Genomic DNA, 18,550 nt, shown 5'->3' on the forward strand with positions numbered 1-18,550 from the left:
TGGAAATCCTTGGCCCTTGGACTTTGATCTCTCAAAATGGTAAGGGAACATTTGTGGTGTTCTGAACATAAGAATTTGTGCATTCGGAGCGTACAGATGCCACGCTTTGTAAAATAAGCACATTATCTCTCAGATTGTTTGCTTGTCTGCCCTGTGGCAATGTTTGTGGATTCTACATTGGCATCTTCAGTTAGTTCATAACCCACAAAGCTAGAATGGGAGCAAGTTATCTTTGATCCTGATGGACTGTGAAGAACAATAGGTTATGGTTGGTTAATTAGTTTGACTGGTTCTTCAGCTTCTTGGCTAGTTTATTTTTGCAGCGTCTCAACTCCAACCCTTGAGATTGTTTAAAAAAAAAAACCTGTTTTGCCAAATTTTATGTCAAATTTAAATTCCAAGGAGATGTCTTCATCAATCTGGTTTCTAACCTTAGGCACTAGGCTGTGGGACCGAAATGTCTGCGTTTTGACAACAGTTTGTTAATGTTTTGTATGATTTTTGCTTTCATCCTCGAGTTGTTACATCTTTTGTTTTGGATTTTCAGATATTATCAAATCATTCTTGGCGTTTTGTAGTAGAGAAGCCAAGTGTCTGTAAAGCTTTCAAAGATGGCGGCGCTGGCTTAACAGCTGCGGCCCACCTGCAGTCCGTCTGTTTTTTTCTTTCGTTTTGTTCCTTGTCATGTTTTAGTTAATTTTGTTTTATTAAGTTGTGTATGTGTGGGGTGGGAGAAGCATGCTTTGGCCTCTTCCTTCGGGGGATGCAACTTTTTCTTCGGTCATGTCCCCCGTCTCCGTCTGCGCCGAGGCCTAGTGGCGGGGCTGGCGGCAGCGGGGCTGTGGCGGCGGCAGCAGCGGCGGAGACCTGGCTCAGCCCTGAGGCTGTGGCGGCGGTGGCAGCAGCGGCGGCGGAGACCTGACCCGGCTGGAGCTGTGGCGGCTGCAGCAGCAGCGGCGGCGACCTGACCCGGCACCCAAGCTGTGGCGGCGGCGGCAGCGGCAGCAGCAGCGGAGACCTGGCTCGGCCCTGGAGCTGTGGCGGCAGCGGCGGCAGCAGCAGCGGAGACCTGGACCGGCACCGAGGCTGTGGCGGCGGCAGCGGCAGCGGAGACCTGACTCGGCCTCTGAGCTGTGGCGAGGCATCGACCACCCGCGGAGTTTGAACCGTCGCCTCTGCGCAGAGGGAGAACAAAGAGGGAAGAGCCAGAGACTTTAAGATTTTGCCTTCCACCACAGTGAGGAGGTGTTTGGTGAACTCACTGTGGTGGATGTTAAATTTGTGTTGACTATGTGTTTTGTCATTTTTTTAAATTATATGTATGACTGCAGGGAAACAGAATTTCGTTCAGACCGAAAGGTCTGAATGACAATAAACAAATCTAATCTAATCTAATCTAATAAATCTTCATTAAGGTGGTCTTCAGGATGAAGATAATCTTGTAGGATGGAAATACACTTTTCGGTCCAACTTGTTCATCCTGGCCAAGGTGTCTGAACTAGTCCCACTTGCTTGCTTTTGGCCCATATCCCTCTAAATCTTGTCTATCCATGTACCTGTCCAAATGTATTTGAAACATTGTAATTGTACCCGCCTCTCCTACTTTCTCGAGCAGCTTGTTCCATATACTCGTCAACCTCTGAGGAAAAAATCTCCCTCTGGTTTCTTTTAAATCTTTCTCCTCTCACCTTAAACCTATGCATTGTTTTAGACACTCCCATGCTGAGAAAAAGACTGACCATTCAGCTTATCTACACCACTTTATACTTTTATGGAACTCAAAGATCACCCCTCAATCTTCTAGAGAAAACTGTCTCCGCCTGTCCAGTCTTTCGTCAAAACCAGAGCACTCCAGACCTGGTAACATCCTTGTGAAACACTGGAGGGGGACTGACATTCTGGCAGGCAGGTTTGCTAGGGCTACACGTGTGGGTTTAAACTAAATAGTGGGGGGGAGGGATTGACAAATTGGGAGTATAAAGATGCAGTTGAAGGGGAAGTGGCTACTGGAAAAATTACAAAACATTCTCGAATTAATGGGAAGGAAAGCTCGAGAATGGACCACAGAGTAAGGTCAGGGCCAATTGGGAGCGGTGCGAGGGGGGAAGTGAATATGGAGGTCAAAGTGCTGTATATGAATGCACGAAGTATAAGAAATAAGGTGGACGAGCTTGAGGCTCAGTTAGAAATGGGCAATTATGATGTTGTGGGAATTACTGAGACATGGCTGCAAGAGGGCCAGGGCTGGGAACTGAATATTCAAGGGTATACCTCCTATCGAAAAGACAGACAGGTGGGCAGAGGGGATGGGGTTGCCCTGTTGGTGAGGAATGAAATTCAGTCCTTTGCAAGGGGTGACATTGAAACAGGAGATGTGGAGTCAGTATGGATAGAACTAAGGAATTGTAAGGGTAAAAAGACCCTAACGGGACTAATCTACAGGCCTCCAAAGAGTAGCCTGGACAAAGGGCGCAAGTTGAATCGGGAGTTAAAATTAATGTAACGCTGTGGTTGTTATGGGAGATTTCAACATGCAGGTAGACTGGGAAAATCAGGTTGGTACTGGACCCCAAGAAAGGGACATTGTAGAGTGCCTTTGTGATGGATTCTTAGAACAGCTTGTATTGGAGCCTACCAGGGAGAAGGCATTTCTGGATTTAGTGTTATGTAATGAACAGGATTTGATAAAGGACCTCGAGGTTAATGAGCCATTAGGAGGCAGGGATCATAACATGGTCAGGTTTAATCTACAATTGGTGAGGGAGAAGAGCAGATCGGAGGTGTCGGTGTTGCAGTTGAATAAAGGGGACTATGGGGCCATGAGGGAGGAGCTGGCCAAAGTTGACTGGAAAGATACACTAGCTGGGATGACAGTGGAACAAAAATGACAGGTATATCTAGGAATAATACAAAAGGTGCAGGATCAGTTCATTCCCAGGAGGAAGAAAGATTCCAAGGGGAGAAAGGGACGACCATGACTGACAAGGGACGTCAGGGACAGTATAAAAATTAAAGCGAAGAAGTACAACGTAGCAAAGATGAGCGGGAAGCAAGAGGATTGGGTAATGTTTAAAGAACAACAGAAGATAACCAAAAAGACAATACGGGGAGAAAAGATGAGGTACGAAGGTAAGCTAGCCAAGAATATAAAGCAGGAGAGTAAAAGCTTATTTAGGTATGTGAAGAGGAAAAAAATAGTTAAGACCAAAGTTGGACCCTTGAAGACTGAAAAAGGTGAATTTATTATGGGGAACAAGAAATGACAGATTAGTTGAACAGGTACTTTGGATCTGTCTTCACTAAGGAGGACACAAACAATCTTCCTGATTTGGTAGTGGCAAGAGGATCTGGGGTGATGAAGGAACTGAAGGAAATACACATTAGACAGGAAATGGTGTTGGATAGACTGATGGGACTGAAGGCTGATAAATCCCCAGGGCCTGATGGTCTGCATCCCAGGGTACTTAAGGAAGTGGCTCTAGAAATTGTGGATGCATTGGTGATAATTTTCCAATGTTCTATAGACTCAGGGTCAGTTCCTGTGGATTGTAGGGTAGCTAATGTTATCCCACTTTTTAAGAAAGGTGGGAGAGAAAAAACAGGGAATTATAGACCAGTTAGCCTAACATCGGTGGTGGGGAAGATGCTGGAGTCAATTATAAAAGATGAAATAGCCGAACATTTGGATAGCAGTAACAGGATCGGTCTGAGTCAGCATGGATTTACAAAGGGGAAATCATGCTTGACTAGTCTTCTGGAATTTTTGGAAGATGTAACTAGGAAAATGGACAAGGGAGAGCCAGTGGATGTAATGTACCTGGACTTTCAGAAAGCATTTGATAAGGTCCCACATAGGAGATTAGTGGGCACAATTAGGGCACATGGTATTGGGGGTAGAGTACTGACATGGATAGAGAAGTGGTTGGCAGACAGGAAACAGAGAGTGGGGATTAACGGGTCCCTTTCAGAATGGCAGGCAGTGACTAGTGGAGTACCGCAAGGCTCGGTGCTAGGACCACAGCTATTCACAATATACATCAATGATTTGGATGAAGGGATTCAAAGTAACATTAGCAAATGTTGGCTGGCACATGTAGCTGGGTCCTGAACTTTCTATCGCAATGGCAGCATAGTCAGGGTGGGCGGTAGGACATCAAAAACCATAGCCGTGAGCACTGGCTCGCCCCAAGGCTGTGTCCTAAGCCCCCTGCTGTTTAGTCTGCTTACACACGACTGTACTGCTAGACTCAACAACAACTTCATCAACAAGTTCGCTGATGACACAACAGTGGTGGGTCTCATCAGTGACAATGATGAGTCGGCGTACAGGATGGAGGTGGAGCTGCTCACAGGATGGTGCAAATCCCACAACCTCATTCTCAACGTGGGAAAAGCTAAGGAGATGGTGGTTGACTTCAGGAGGGCGGGAAAACAACACCATACACTTCTGCACATCGATGGAGCTGATGTGGAAAGGGTCAGCAGCGTGAAGTTCCTAGGACTCCACCTGTCAGATGACCAGACGTCCACGACCAACACCACAGCACTGGTCAAGAGAGCCCAGCAGCGACTACACCCTCTCCGAAGACTACGCAAAGCAGGTCTCCCCACTACACACCTACGAACTTTTTATAGGGGGACAATCGAGAGCACATTAACCTACGGCATCACTTCCTGGTTCGGGAGCTGCAAGGCGTACGAACAGCACCAACTAGACGGGATTGTGAAGACCGCCAGCAGGATTATTGGTGCTCCATTCCATTTCCTGCTGGACATATACAGGAAGAGATGTATCAGCAGAGCCATCTCCATCATCAAAGACCCCTATCACCCATCGCACTCACATATTATCCATCCTGCCAGCTGGGAAGAGGTACAGGAGCATTAGCTGCAAAACCAGCAAGATGCTCCTCAGCTTCTTCCCGCAGGCTATAAGACTGATAAACAGACTTTGCCCCCTGCCAAAGTATCGCGCACCAAAGTATCGCGCACTAACCACCAACCTGGACACACTACAGCAGAGCCACTGTCATGCCGCTGCCGATCGGAACGCCTGTTGATGTTTAGTAGAGAGTAGAGTGTTTAATTTGTTCATGATATATGTATTTTTATTTCTATTTATTTTTTACTGCACACTGAATGGACACTGGTTGAGCAATGTTTTTTTGTTTCCTCTGGGTATGTGAGTACTCGGGAAAATGACAATAAAGATATACTATACTATACTATAAATTTGCAGATGACACAAAGCTGGGTGGCAGTGTGAACTGTGAGGAGGATGCTATGCGAATGCAGGGTGACTTGGACATTTTGGGGGAGTGGGCAGATGCATGGCAGATTAAGTTTAATGCGGATAAATGTGAGGTTATCCACTTTGACACAAAGGCAGATTACTATCTAAATGGCGTCAAGTTGGGAAAAGGGGAAGTACAACGGGATCTGGTGGTCCCTGTTCATCTGTCTATGAAACTAAGCATTCAGGTACAGCAGGCAGTGAAGAAACTGAAGTTGGCCTTTATAACAAGAGGAATTGAATATAGGAGCAAAGAGGTCCTTCTGCAGTTGTACAGAGCCCTAGTGAGACCACGCCTGGAGTATTGTGTGCAGTTTTGGTCCCCTAATTTGAGGAAGGACATTCTTGCTATTGAGGGAGTGCAGCGTAGGTTTACAAGTGTTAATTCCCGGGATGGCGGGACTGTCATATGCTGAGAGAATGGAGCAGCTGGGCTTGTACACTCTGGAGTTTAGAAGGATGAGAGGACATTTCATTGAAACGTATAAGATTGTTAAGGGTTTGGACACGCTAGAGGCAGGAAACATGTTCCCGATGTTGGGGAGTCCAGAACCAGGAGCCACAGTTTAAGAATAAGGAATAAGCCATTTAGAATGGAGACGAGGAAACACTTTTTCTCACAGAGAGTGGTGAAGGCAGGTTCTCTGGATGCTTTCAAGAGGGAGCTAGATAGGGCTCTTAAAAATAGCGGAGTCAGGGGATATGGGGAGAAGGCAGGAAAGGGGTATTGATTGGGGATGATCAGCCATGATCATATTGAATGGCATTGCTGGCTCGAAGGGCCAAATGGCCTACTCCTGCACCTATTGTCTATTCACAGTGTTCTTGACAATTTTATTTCAATTTTTCAGTTGCTTGCATTATTTTGGAGCCAGTCTGAAGGAAATAACAGTAGCTGAGAAGGTAGTTTGGCTGGGGGATGTTGGCATTTATCAAGGTGCAGGTGATCCTTGTGATTGCCTGCCTGGATGAGTCTTATTGCTGTAACGTCTTGTATTTGTCTCTTTGACAAGAGTATGCCAACACCACTCTACCAAAGGTTTACGCATTTGCTAATATTGGTATCCAGGAGGATTAGTTTGTCTCCCTGTGGGATACTTGCTAGGTTTTATTCAGTTCTAAATAGAAATTGTCCTTGCTTTATATATGGCTCCCAACATTGGAGTTTATGGAATGATGACTGTAGGATACTGATTCAATTTGAGTGAGCCGATGATTCATGATTCATGAAATGTTAGATTATCCCAGAGGGGGAGATGCAAAACTCATTTTTTACCCCTTTGATTTCTCTTTTAATTGTCTGTTCCACATACTTCGGGTTCAAAAGTTCAAGTTGGTGAGCGGCATAAAACATGTCGTAATTTTTTTAAAACATTGCCGAATGGAAATAGAAAAATGTTATTTTTGACCAAATAATTTTACCAGAAAAGGAGTGAAATATAAATTTAAGCATAACTTGCATTAAAAACTGCCAAAGTAATTGGTCTAAAGAAAGTGCAGCCAGAGCTTGGAGGTTAGGTAGCTCCATCTAGTGTTGGAACAATTGAAAAGCAAGCATAACAGCACAATTTCTTAAGCAGTTCCTTTGGTTTATGGATGATTTGCATCCACTCCAGTTTTTGTGAGTTGTGAGATGACCTTTTTAGTTGGACGTAGCTCAGCGCACCTCATAATGCAGTACTATAAAGTTCTTGGCAGTAGATCCAACTCCAAAAATAATGTAAAAGTGTGAACTTGACAATCTTGCCTAATTATTTCTCACTTGAGAAAAAATTAGATCCTTCGCATTCAGGATTAAAAAAATGAAGTGGAGTGTAATGATCAATAATTGTTAGCTATACTCCCTTGCGGCCAAAAAACATTTAACTTTTTTGTTAATGTTTCATTTCTTTCCCAGTGTTTATTTGGCTTTCCGCAACCAATTTTAAATTTGTTTCCTCGTTGTGCTTCATCTGCTTTTTGTCAAGAAGCCCCAATCTTTCCTTGTCCCAGTGATGCATGCCTGCCACCATGTTTGAAGAAAGAACTTGTTATAATTTTATGTTCTGCTGTGTAGCTATGTCGGGGAAACAATACTGGCTTCCGTTGTGTCTCAGTGATGTTATTCCTGTCTGGATAGCCTATTTACTGAAATAGCCTTTTTTCTTCATGCTGCTCGATTCCGACAAATTCTGCCCGGTAATCTGCTGAACTTGTGGACAGTAGCCGTATGGATGTAATCATAATAGGCCACTTGTTCTTGAACCTGTGTAGCATACTAGGGTCTGTCTTGGTAGGATCTTTCTCCATCGCTGCTGTGTCCAAAAACAGGATCAGTGCTTCTAGATGGCTGGTGTATGGAAAATAGAGGGGAAAAGAATCATGTTCTAAAGTAAAACGATTTTAGAGGCTGGTGATCAACCATGCAAAAGTCAGGAGTCATGGAATTAAGTTTGAAAGGTATTTGTAATACATTAAATTTTAGTGGTAGGGTGTTTGATTTAATTTTCTTTAAATTTGTACCTCCTGCTCATAGTACCCCCAGAGTTATCTGACAAATGTGACCAATATAATGATCACTGATATAAACATATATTTTAGGTAGCCTTATAGAACTTAAACAACCCTGTTTACTGCATTTTTATTTGGTACAATGGAGTTTTTTTTGTACATCTGTATTTGGTTTCTGATGACAGCTATGGAGTTAATATGTTTTTTAAATTAACCGTATTGATCAGTAAGGGTGTTATGAGGAGAAGGCAGGAGAATGGTGTTGAGAGGGAAAGATAGATCAGCCATGATTGAATAGGGCCACTTGATGGGCCAAATGGCTTGAATTGGAACATATGAAGTTGTGAACAAATGTTTTTGAAAGTCAAGTACGACCATCTGAAATAACCAACGGTGCAAAGAATTGATGATCACGATTTTAGTGGAAAAATTGAATGTTTATTTTTAATAGTTTAAAAGTTGCACTAATGTCACTGGAAATTGCTGTTGAGTTAATTAGTCTTTGATTATGATAGCCAAGACATTGTAAAGTTTATTGCAACAATTATCACAGAAAATGAAGACTATCAATTTGGTACCATGTTAATATTGATGGTTTGGCTTAAATTTACAACATCAAGATAAAATTGAAGACAGGGTGGTAATCCTGAAATGGGGGCCATATGCAAGCCATTTTTTTTACAAAAGAACAAATGTAGGGCATCTAAATAACCTTCATGATACTCAATTTCCAAAGTGTAAGATGAAGCAAGAACTCGCCAAAACACTTCAATTTAGAAATGCATCTTGTTTTCCTAACTGAAGTGATAAGCAAGAACCAAGAGTGTTTGATTGTCATATGTATTGGCAACGGCACGACGAAATTCATGTTTGTTGCTTGGCCCGTTGGAACAAAAACACAATCAATATTACAATAAATTAATAATAATCAGTAATACTAGGTAACCATGATTGTACATACCCAAAGCCTGTAGTGCAACCAAAGGTAAAGACCATAGGAGATCATGGTTGTCCAGGTAACGGTTAGTGTGCAGAGTTAAGAACCTGATGGTTGTTGGGAAGATGTTCTTGAACCTGATATTCATGGTTTCCGGCTCCTGTATCACCTTCCTGATTGTACTAGTGAGATGAGAGCATGGCTGGTATGGTATTCAATGGCTTCAATGATATTGGCTGCCTTTTTGGGGCAGCCTGTAGATCCCTTTGGTGGGGAGGTCGGTACTTGTGATGAACCGTGCAATGTCTACCTCTGCAGATTTCTTCATTCTTGCGTGTTTGTTACTAAACCAGACCGTGATTCAACCAGTCAGTTTAATTTCTACCATACACCTGAAGACATTTGAGAGAGTATTCAGTGACGTACTAAATCTTGTAAGGAAATAGAGGTGTTAAGGTCTTGTCCCACTTACGCGACCTTTTCAGCGACTGCCGGCACCCATCATAGGCACCCATTGAAAATTTTCGGCGACCTATGACGGGTGCCGGCAGTCGCCGAAAAGGCCCTTAAACCTTTTTTTATTGCTGGGCCTAAGAACAATCTTCAGAGAATGCATGGCCGGAATCTTGAGGTTGTAAACTCTCTCCACCACAATCCCATCCTGGCCATGAAGATGGGTTTATAGATCCCTGGCTCTCATTTCCTGAAGTCAACAATCGGCTTGTTGATCTTGCCAAGATTGAGAGTAAGAATGACATTCAATCAGATTATCAAACTTTCTTCATCCCCTTTCTACATCCAACAACAGTCGTATCATCAGTGAATTTAAATATGGGGTTGGAGCTGTGTCTTGCTACAGAATCATGAGTTTGAAGACAGCAGAGTAGGATACTGAACGCACAACCTTGAGGTCCTCCAGTGTTGATGGTTATTGAACAAGAAGTGATGAGCCCAGTTCATACTGATTGTGATTCCCCTGATGATCCAATTACATAGGGATGAGCTGATACCCAGTTTTGAGTTTGAGAAGTTTTGAGGGAATAATGGTGTTGAATGCCAAGCTCTAGTTGGTGAACAACAGCCTGACGCATGTGTTCTTATTATCTTAATGATCCAATTGAGAATCAGCGAGATCACACCCCCTGTTATTCAATTGTGGCACTAGCCCAATTGTAGTAGGAATAAGAATATTTCATAAATATTATTGTGATAGTAGCTATGATTTTGCTTTGTTAATTGAATTAATATAATATTAACATTCGGGCAACGTGGTGGCGCAATGGTAGAGTTGCTGCCTTACAGCACCAGAGATCCAGGTTCGATCCTGACTACAAGTGCTTGCCTGTATGGAGTTTGTACTTTCTCCCTGTGGGTTTTTACCAGGATCTCCAGTTTCCTCCCACATTCCAAAGACATACTGGTTATTAGATTAAATGGCTAGGTATAATTGTAATATTGCCCCTAGTGTGTAGGGTAGTGTTAGTGTGTGGGGATCGCTGGTCGGCTTGGACTCTTTGGGCAGAAGGACCCGTTTCCACACTGTATTTCTAAACAAAATGAAACTAATTCGTAATGTAAGTGCTTCATTTCAATTATCTAAAGACGCATCATCTAAATATTAGCATCTCTTTGAAGCACCAATATCTGCTGATTCATTCACCAGAGAAGACATAGACAGAGAAGGTGGAATGGTAGCTTCCTGTAATGAAACAATGCCATGATTCTGCAATGGGTCCAAAACAGATGAAATATTAATTTGGTAAGGCATGAATTGCTATGTTATGACCTTTTCTTCAGAGGCCTTTAGTTCAAATCATTTATTTCTTGCAGTTGTAATTACATACTCTACATGCTGGGAAATGTTTTGTCCATCTGATTAATAAGTTAATCCAGCAAATTTTCATTTTCTTTAACAGAAGATGTTTAGAGGCACTTTACATTCTAAGTGACACACCATATTACTATTATATTATTAGATATATGTGACTATCATATTGCCATGGATGTCAAGAGGACATGACTTCAGAATTAAGGGACAGAAGTTTAGGGGTAACATGAGGGGAACTTCTTTACTCAGAGTGGTAGCTGTGTGGAATGAGCTTCCAGTGGAAGAGGCGGAGGCAGGTTCGATTTTATCATTTAAAAATAAATTGGATAGGTATATGGATGGGAAAGGAATTATGGGTTATGGTCTGAGTGCAGGTAGATGGGACTAGGGGAAAATGAGTGTTCGGCACGGTCTTGTAGGGCCGAGATGGCCTGTTTCCGTGCTGTAATTGTTATGTGGTTATATGGTTATATTATATAGTCTGCTAATGTTCTGGTTTTCTTTCTGGGATGTGAGCACAAATGTAGGACTACAGCAATTTTAAGGTGAAAGCTCGCCCTGATATTTATAAGACAACGAATGGACAGAGAAGGTAATGTCTGTGGCAACACTGCCCACATTTTGAATAACATTTATAATCATCCAGTTTGATTTCAATTTTGGTTGCTGTACGTCTTGCACTGATCAGAAAGGTGCTGCAATTATGTTCTGATTTGCCATACAGGGTCCAGTTTTGAGAGTTTGGCCTGGTCTCAAGTGGCTTGTAAGGGAGAAAATAGGATTGGTAATTTCTCATGAGCACCTTGAACATTGGTTGGATGTTTATAGAAGAACAAAGTACTCCAGTGATTTGTTTCCACATTGAAAGAAGATCTAATTTTTCATATGATCTAGATTACTTGCAAGATTTGACCACTTTCGAACCTTACCAATGCAATCGTGTTATTGTTGGGAGGAGTGGGGGAAGCAAATTTGTGGAAGCATTTGTGTGTGCTTTGTGTGGAAGCATTTTGTATGTGATTTTAACCATCGATGGCATGTATGCACAGAAATATTTTGATTGTTTGGAAGATATTTTGTTTGATAAATTGTCTCAAACTTTGTCTCATAAATGCAGTCCTTAAATTAAAAGCAGAATTGGCACCAACTGGTTTCTGTACACAAGGACATCAGATTAGTCTAAATGTACAGTTGAGTGTAGCGTCCCTTTCCTGTGATTTCATGAAGAAACGGTATCTGCATCATGATTTGCAAATTGTAATTAAGAAAGAAAATTGACCCTTGCATTTCCTTCTCCTTGCATGTCACATTGCCCTTTCTTTCCTACAAATCCCAGAAGAAAATATTCCCAATTTAGATTTCATATCTTGGGATGTTCCAAAGTGGTTTGAAGCCAATGAACTACTTCTGAACTGAATAGATTGCAACACTGGGAACCCAACATAACATAACCACATCAAAGTACAAGGTGAATGTGTGGAGAAACAGCTGTTTTGTGAAGATCAACAGAGCTGTTTTTCTGTTTTTAAAGAGGTGCAGAATCCAGAGGCAAGGGTTATAGTATTTGATTTATTTCATCTTCTTGTTCTTGTGTCCTAATTTAATTAAAACTTGCATTATATATTTGAGCCAATTTAAGAGTTTGATAGATTTGCCCTGAAAAGCAGCCGCCGCCTTTGTCCAAATTTGCAGGTCCAACATCAGTGCAATGTTTCTTTGTATTTTAATCTTCTGATTTTTGTTAGATTGAATTGATCTGGTATGGGCAAGATAAATAACAACGTAAACTATTTCAGGCCCTTAATTGTTGTTGTGTCCTTAAGGCTAGAATTTTGGAATTCTTTGTGTTCAGAATAAAATAGTATGGCTCTCTCACTGTTTGCATTTCATGTAAACCTGATGGGACCTTGTGATGCACAAACACTGAACGTTTAAAGAGATATGTATGTACTATACTGTTTCAAACCCAGTTGAATAGCACATGGATAAAAATTATTGAATAATTTGTAAGACAATTCTACAGTGGCAGACTCTGCTGATATATTGGAACTGTTTTCTTATTATTCCATCTGTCTGATCAGTTAAATGAACAGGGTGAACTCCACTGAGGAATTTCTCAAGCATGAATGTGCCATTCTTTTTTAACAGGGTGAAGACAATGAGCCCACAGTATCCCACTATATGAGAAATGGATCTTTCTGAAGCTGCTGCTCCTTCAAAATACAAAGCATGTTTTGTGTTGCCTTCTATAATTAATGCAGTCTTGAAAAGCAGCTGTGGCAGTTGGTTTGTTCTCATAGTCCTGTTAAATATTCCGAAAGAAAGAGCTGATGCACCAGAACAAGAGCTCATTCTAGGTGCCCAAGCTTCATATAATTGTTTTGTAGTCTGTTTATGCATTTGGCTTTTGTAAATAGTTGTTCGTTAATGTGCAAAATTTCTATCATGTATTTAATATCATTTAATAATGATGTGCTTTTCTGAAGTTCCTTATGAGCTTGACATATGGGGTACTTGCTAGCTCTTTGCTGCTTGGGAAAGTAAGACCTCGCAATTTAGTAGGGCCAAAAGATAAGTTTGCTCCTAGACAATACCAATGTGATTTAAGGGTTATCTGCATGACTGAATATAATTGCATAGAATGCAAGAAAAAAGAACTTGTCAATCCTTTAAAATGACTGATGATTTCAATAGCCATTTGATTTTCCTCTGGTTAATACTAAACACGCTATTTCAACATTTTCCACCAACTTGTACTTTAAAGTTAATGCAAATTCTACACGGAGGGGAGAGAGATATTCTGCAGTGAATTTTCTCCAATCAAAACATTTTTTTTGTAATGAATGTGATTCTGTTATCAGATACTAATATAATTTTGAACAAAATGGTTTGAAAAGTCTGCATATTGAAAGACTCCTGAATAATTCCCTAATTCATGATTTTTTGTGTGTGCGTGGTAGAGGAGAGGAGAGGAGATGGGTGAACCTGAAGGTGCAGTCGAACTACATGCTCAAAACTGTGGAGGGGGCAAAATTTTGTTTAAAAAATGCAGTATTCTGTAATTTATAATTTAAATGCTTGGGCTCAACTGAATAAACACAATATATTCATTGCACTTTGTACAATCATTTTAAGGCAATTTCATTGAATGCATTGGGAGGTATGGCAAACGCAAAAAACAAATTTGAAGTAAAGGACTTAACAAAATTAAAGCCAAATTGCAAATTTATGGTTGCAATTATTCAAGCATAACTCCAAAATTTACTGTAAAAGCTGTTGTTTCTATAAAATGTTTTTGTAATGTGAATCAAATCTACATATTTTTTCACATTTGTTCTCTTTCATTCCATTGGGATATGCAAGATATACATTAGCATATGTATGTGGTGAATTGCTTTAAAACTATACCAAATTAATTGAATGTCCTGGCCAATTTATCTACATCAGTTAAACTGGGTGGGGAGTCTTTAATTACTTCCACATAATGAACTGGAAACTCTTGTTTAGCTAGTTTTTAATATTTTGTTTATATTAGAAAAGATTCTAGTCTAGTGTTGTGAGAGAGCGTCAAGTTTTGTTTCTGGTCAGAGTATTTTAACCAGTAGAGATGCAAGCTGCATTTTTCTGCCAGCTTTTAAATGGTGGAGAAGAGCATGATGCAGTAGAATGGAATAATAATAATATGTCTTTAGCTGATCATATCTACATTGGTTAGTGTTGAATTTATAATGGGTTGTTTGGGGGTCAGATATACACATTCATGAGCTAATCTGACAGGATTTTATTAATTGGTTGGATTGCGATGCTTATGGGTGCTGGTCTTCAGACAGCTCGAGGCTTGTTGCCATGCATGAGTTAACTTGTTCCTGACTTTGGCACCTTAATAATCGGAGATATTTAAAAACAGTCAAAATAGGTGCAAGTAATAAGAATTGAAATACAAAAATCTACTTCAAATTATTTCTGTGTAGAAATTAATTATGAACATTAAGATTAATTAAATAAACCCCTTGTCAATCTAGTGCAACGTAGAAGACTGGAAGGAATTGGACATGGGATGCTGCCACATCTGACATTCTGCTCTGCTGTTGGACTGATGAAGATCTCAAAGGTGTTAAGATGAAAGATCAGATATATTTTGTTCACCGCATTATAGCTTCTGGTGCTGCCTATTTATTAAATGGGAGTGCCAACCTGGATTGACAGAGGTGTTTATTTTGATATTAATGCTATTTTAATCTTAAAGTAATACATTACATTTTCATTTACACATTTAAAGATCATTTCTATGGTTTTTATATCTTAAAGAGGCAGCTCGGTGGCACAGCTGATAGAGCCACTGCCTCGCAGAGCCAGAGACCCAGGTTCAATCCTGATCTTGGGTGCTATCTGTGCATAGTTCGTACATTGTCCCTGTGACTGCGTGGGTTTCCGCCGATGCTCCTGTTTCCTCCCTCATCCCAAAGATGTGGTTTTGTAGGTTAATTGGTCATTGTAAATTGCCCCTAGTATGTAGGGGATGGATGAGAAAGTAGAATAACAAAGAACTAGTGTGAATGGGTGAAGTGCCCGTTTCCATGCTGTATCTCTAAAGTCAAATATAAACATTAAAATATATGTAAAATGGACTCTGATCAGACTGAGCTGTCAATTGGCTTTTGGGTGATCTGGAGATGGCATTGGGATATGCTGATCTGAGTCCAGCCACAACTCTGCCTTGTGGGACAGCCACAGCAAAACCTGCTGAAAACCTGCACAAAGAGTAGGAGTAAATGGGTCCTTTTCACAATGGCAGGCAGTGACTAGTGGGGTACCGCAAGGCTCAGTTCTGGGACCCCAGCTATTTACGATATATATTAATGATTTGGACGAGGGAATTGAATGCAACATCTCCAAGTTTGCGGATGACACGCAGCTGGGGGGCAGTGTTAGCTGTGAGGAGGATGCTAGGAGGCTGCAAGGTGACTTGGATAGGCTGGGTGAGTGGGCAAATGCATGGCAGATGCAGTATAATGTGGATAAATGTGAGGTTATCCACTTTGGTGGAAAAACAGGAAAGTAGATTATTATCTGAATGGTGGCCGATTAGGAAAGGGGGAGATGCAACGAGACCTGGGTGTCATGGTACACCAGTCATTAAAAGTAGGCATGCAGGTCCAGCAGGCAGTGAAGAAGGCGAATGGTATGTTAGCATTCATAGCAAAAGGATTTGAGTATAGGAGCAGGGAGGTTCTACTGCAGTTGTACAGGGTCTTGGTGAGACCACACCTGGAGTATTGCATACAGTTTTGGTCTCCTAATCTGAGGAAAGACATTCTTGCCATAGAGGGAGTACAAAGAAGGTTCACCAGACTGATTCCTGGGATGTCAGGACTTTCATATGAAGAAAGACTGGATAGACTCTGTTTGTACTCACTAGAATTTAGAAGGTTGAGGGGGGATCTTATAGAAACGTACAAAATTCTTAAGTGGTTGGACAGACTAGATGCAGGAAGTTTGTTCCCGATGTTGGGGAAGTCCAGAACAAGGGGTCACAGTTTAAGGATAAAGGGGAAATCTTTTAGGACCGAGATGAGGAAAACATTTTTCACACAGAGAGTGGTGAATCTCTGGAATTCTCTGCCTCAGAAGGTAGTTGAGGCCAGTTCATTGGCTATATTTAAGAGGGAGTTAGATATGGCCCTTGTGGCTAAAGGGATCAGGGGGTATGGAGAGAAGGCAGGAACAGGATACTGAGTTGGATGATCAGCCATGATCATATTGAATGGCGGTGCAGGCTCGAAGGGCCGAATGGCCTACTCCTGCACCTATTTTCTATGTTTCTATGTACAGTGTTGCAAAAAGCAGTTTAGCTGCAGGGAACTGTATGAGCAGTGATTGTCAAGAGGCCTGAGTTGAACATAATCTGCCCCAGTATTTATGGAAGACTATTTGATCATAGACTGTCAACCTTTGATTATTCTTGTGTTGTGTCAATTTTTTTCCATCTATGCAGAAGGATCGAATGTTTACATCAAAATGGAGCCTTTGGGGGGATTTAAAATAGAAAATAGAATATTGCAATACAAGAACAGACCTTTGGTTCACAATGTCTGAGCCAGATATGATGCAAAGACCGATTCTTATCTACCTGCTCATAATCCATATTCCTCTGTTCTTTGCATATCCATATTCCTATCTAAAAGTTTCTTAAATGTCATTTCCATATTTGTCTCGACCACAAGCCCCATCAATATGTTCCCAGGCACTAGCTGTTTATGTTCAGTGTCCTTGAAGTGTGTTTATTACATTTGGATCCAGGCGAGGATCTGACATTGCAAAAAACAAAACAACTTGCTCTGTAAAACATTTCTCCTCTCACCTTAAAGGTATGCATTCTAATATTTGATATTTCCAACATTGGGGAGGTGGGAGGTTCTGACTGCCTACTCTATGCCTCTCATAATTTTATGTACATTTTAGATGGATTGTTGCAACATTTCTTATCAATCAATCAATCAATCAGATTTATTCATCACATACACAATAAAGTGCAGTGAAATGAACTTGCCAGCAGTGGTACAATAAAAAAGAACAAACAATAAAATTTTACACAAACATCCACCACAGCATTCTTCACTGAGGTGGAAGGCACAAAGAACAGTCAGTCCTCCTCCATTGTTCTCCCGTGGACGGGGCCATAAACCTCCGCAGTCACCGCTGTGGGCGGCCAGATGTGCAGGCCCTCTTCTGGAAGGTAAGTCCCGAATCGGTGCTTCACTACCGGAGACCACGGCTTTAAGATGATGTAGGCCGCACGCCGGCGGTCGAAGCTCTTCTCCAGGAATCCCCGGCGAGGGAACCCACTCCGGATGGCAAGTCCACCAAAAGTGGTTTCCCCCTTGCAGTTTTAGTCTCCAAATTTGAGGAAGGACATTCTTGCTATTGAGGGAGTGCAGTGTAGGTTCACCAGGTTAATTCCCAGGATGGTGGGACTGTCATATGTTGATAGAATGGAGCGGCTGGGCTTGTATTTAGAAGCATGAGAGGGGATCTTATTGAAACATACAAGATTATTAAGGATTTGGACACGCTAGATGCAGGAATAATGTTCTCGATGTTGGGGGAGTCCAGAACCAGGAGCCACGGTTTAAGAATAAGGTGTAAGCCATTTAGAACAGAGATGAGGAAAGAAGACCTACCAGTAGGTAAAATGCCCGCTAAACTTTATTATACTTCTTAAAAGTGTCTCCACTCATTCTCTCCCCCCTTCTCTCCCCCCCCCCCCCCCCCCCCCCCCCCCCCCCCCCTCCGCATTCTATAAAGGACTTACCATAACTGTGGCAGCTATTTACCCTCATCTTCATTGCGCACACAGCGCTCCTCCGCTTTCCCTGGCCCCCACCTTCGCGATGTGCTTGTGTGTGTGTGCGGTCGGTAGATCCAGCTCGCGGTTCGGTCGATCCAGCTCGCCGTTTCAATGCGGCCGGTCGGTCCAGCTCGAGGCTTTCCAGGAGAATGCCCTCGTGCTTGAAGGTCGAAGACACTCTTCTGGACTCGCAGATTAGGACGCCCAAGTGGGACAGGACCTTTAAAGGTCGCGGAGTCAGGAGATATGGGGAGAAGGCAGGAACGGGGTACTGATTGTAGATGATCAGCTATTAAGGGGTTGGACAGGCTAGATGCAGGAAGATTGTTCCCGATGTTGGGGAAGTCCAGAACAAGGGGTCACAGTTTATGGTTAAGGGGGAAATCTTTTAGGACCGAGATGAGAAAAAACATTTTTCACACAGAGAGTGGGGAATCTCTGGAATTCTCTGCTGCAGAAAGTAGTTGAGGCCAGTTCATTGGCTATATTTAAGAGGGAGATGGATGTGGCCCTTGTGGCTAAAGGGATCAGGGGGTATGGAGATAAGGCAGGTGCAGGATACCGAGTTGGATGATCAGCCATGACCATATTGAATGGGGGTGCAGGCTCGAAGGGCCGAATGGCCTACTCCTGCACCTATTTTCTATGTTTTTA

General features: G+C 42.0%; 1 protein-coding gene across 3 annotated transcripts in view; it reads left to right on the plus strand.

Annotated features, from left to right (window-relative positions):
* Positions 1 to 15,141, plus strand: part of ca8 (carbonic anhydrase VIII) — a 55,087-nt gene extending 39,946 nt beyond the window's left edge. The window contains exons 10-11 of one of the 3 annotated variants that reach the window (XR_008723298.1): positions 12,697 to 12,905; positions 14,571 to 15,141. The gene's annotated coding sequence lies outside the window, so the exon portion shown is untranslated. The other 2 variants (XM_055634017.1, XM_055634016.1) reach the window with 2 other exon arrangements.
* The last annotated feature ends 3,409 nt before the right edge of the window (positions 15,142 to 18,550 follow it).

The sequence above is a fragment of the Leucoraja erinacea genome, chromosome 4, assembly GCF_028641065.1.
Source record: "Leucoraja erinacea ecotype New England chromosome 4, Leri_hhj_1, whole genome shotgun sequence".
NCBI lineage: Eukaryota > Metazoa > Chordata > Chondrichthyes > Rajiformes > Rajidae > Leucoraja > Leucoraja erinaceus.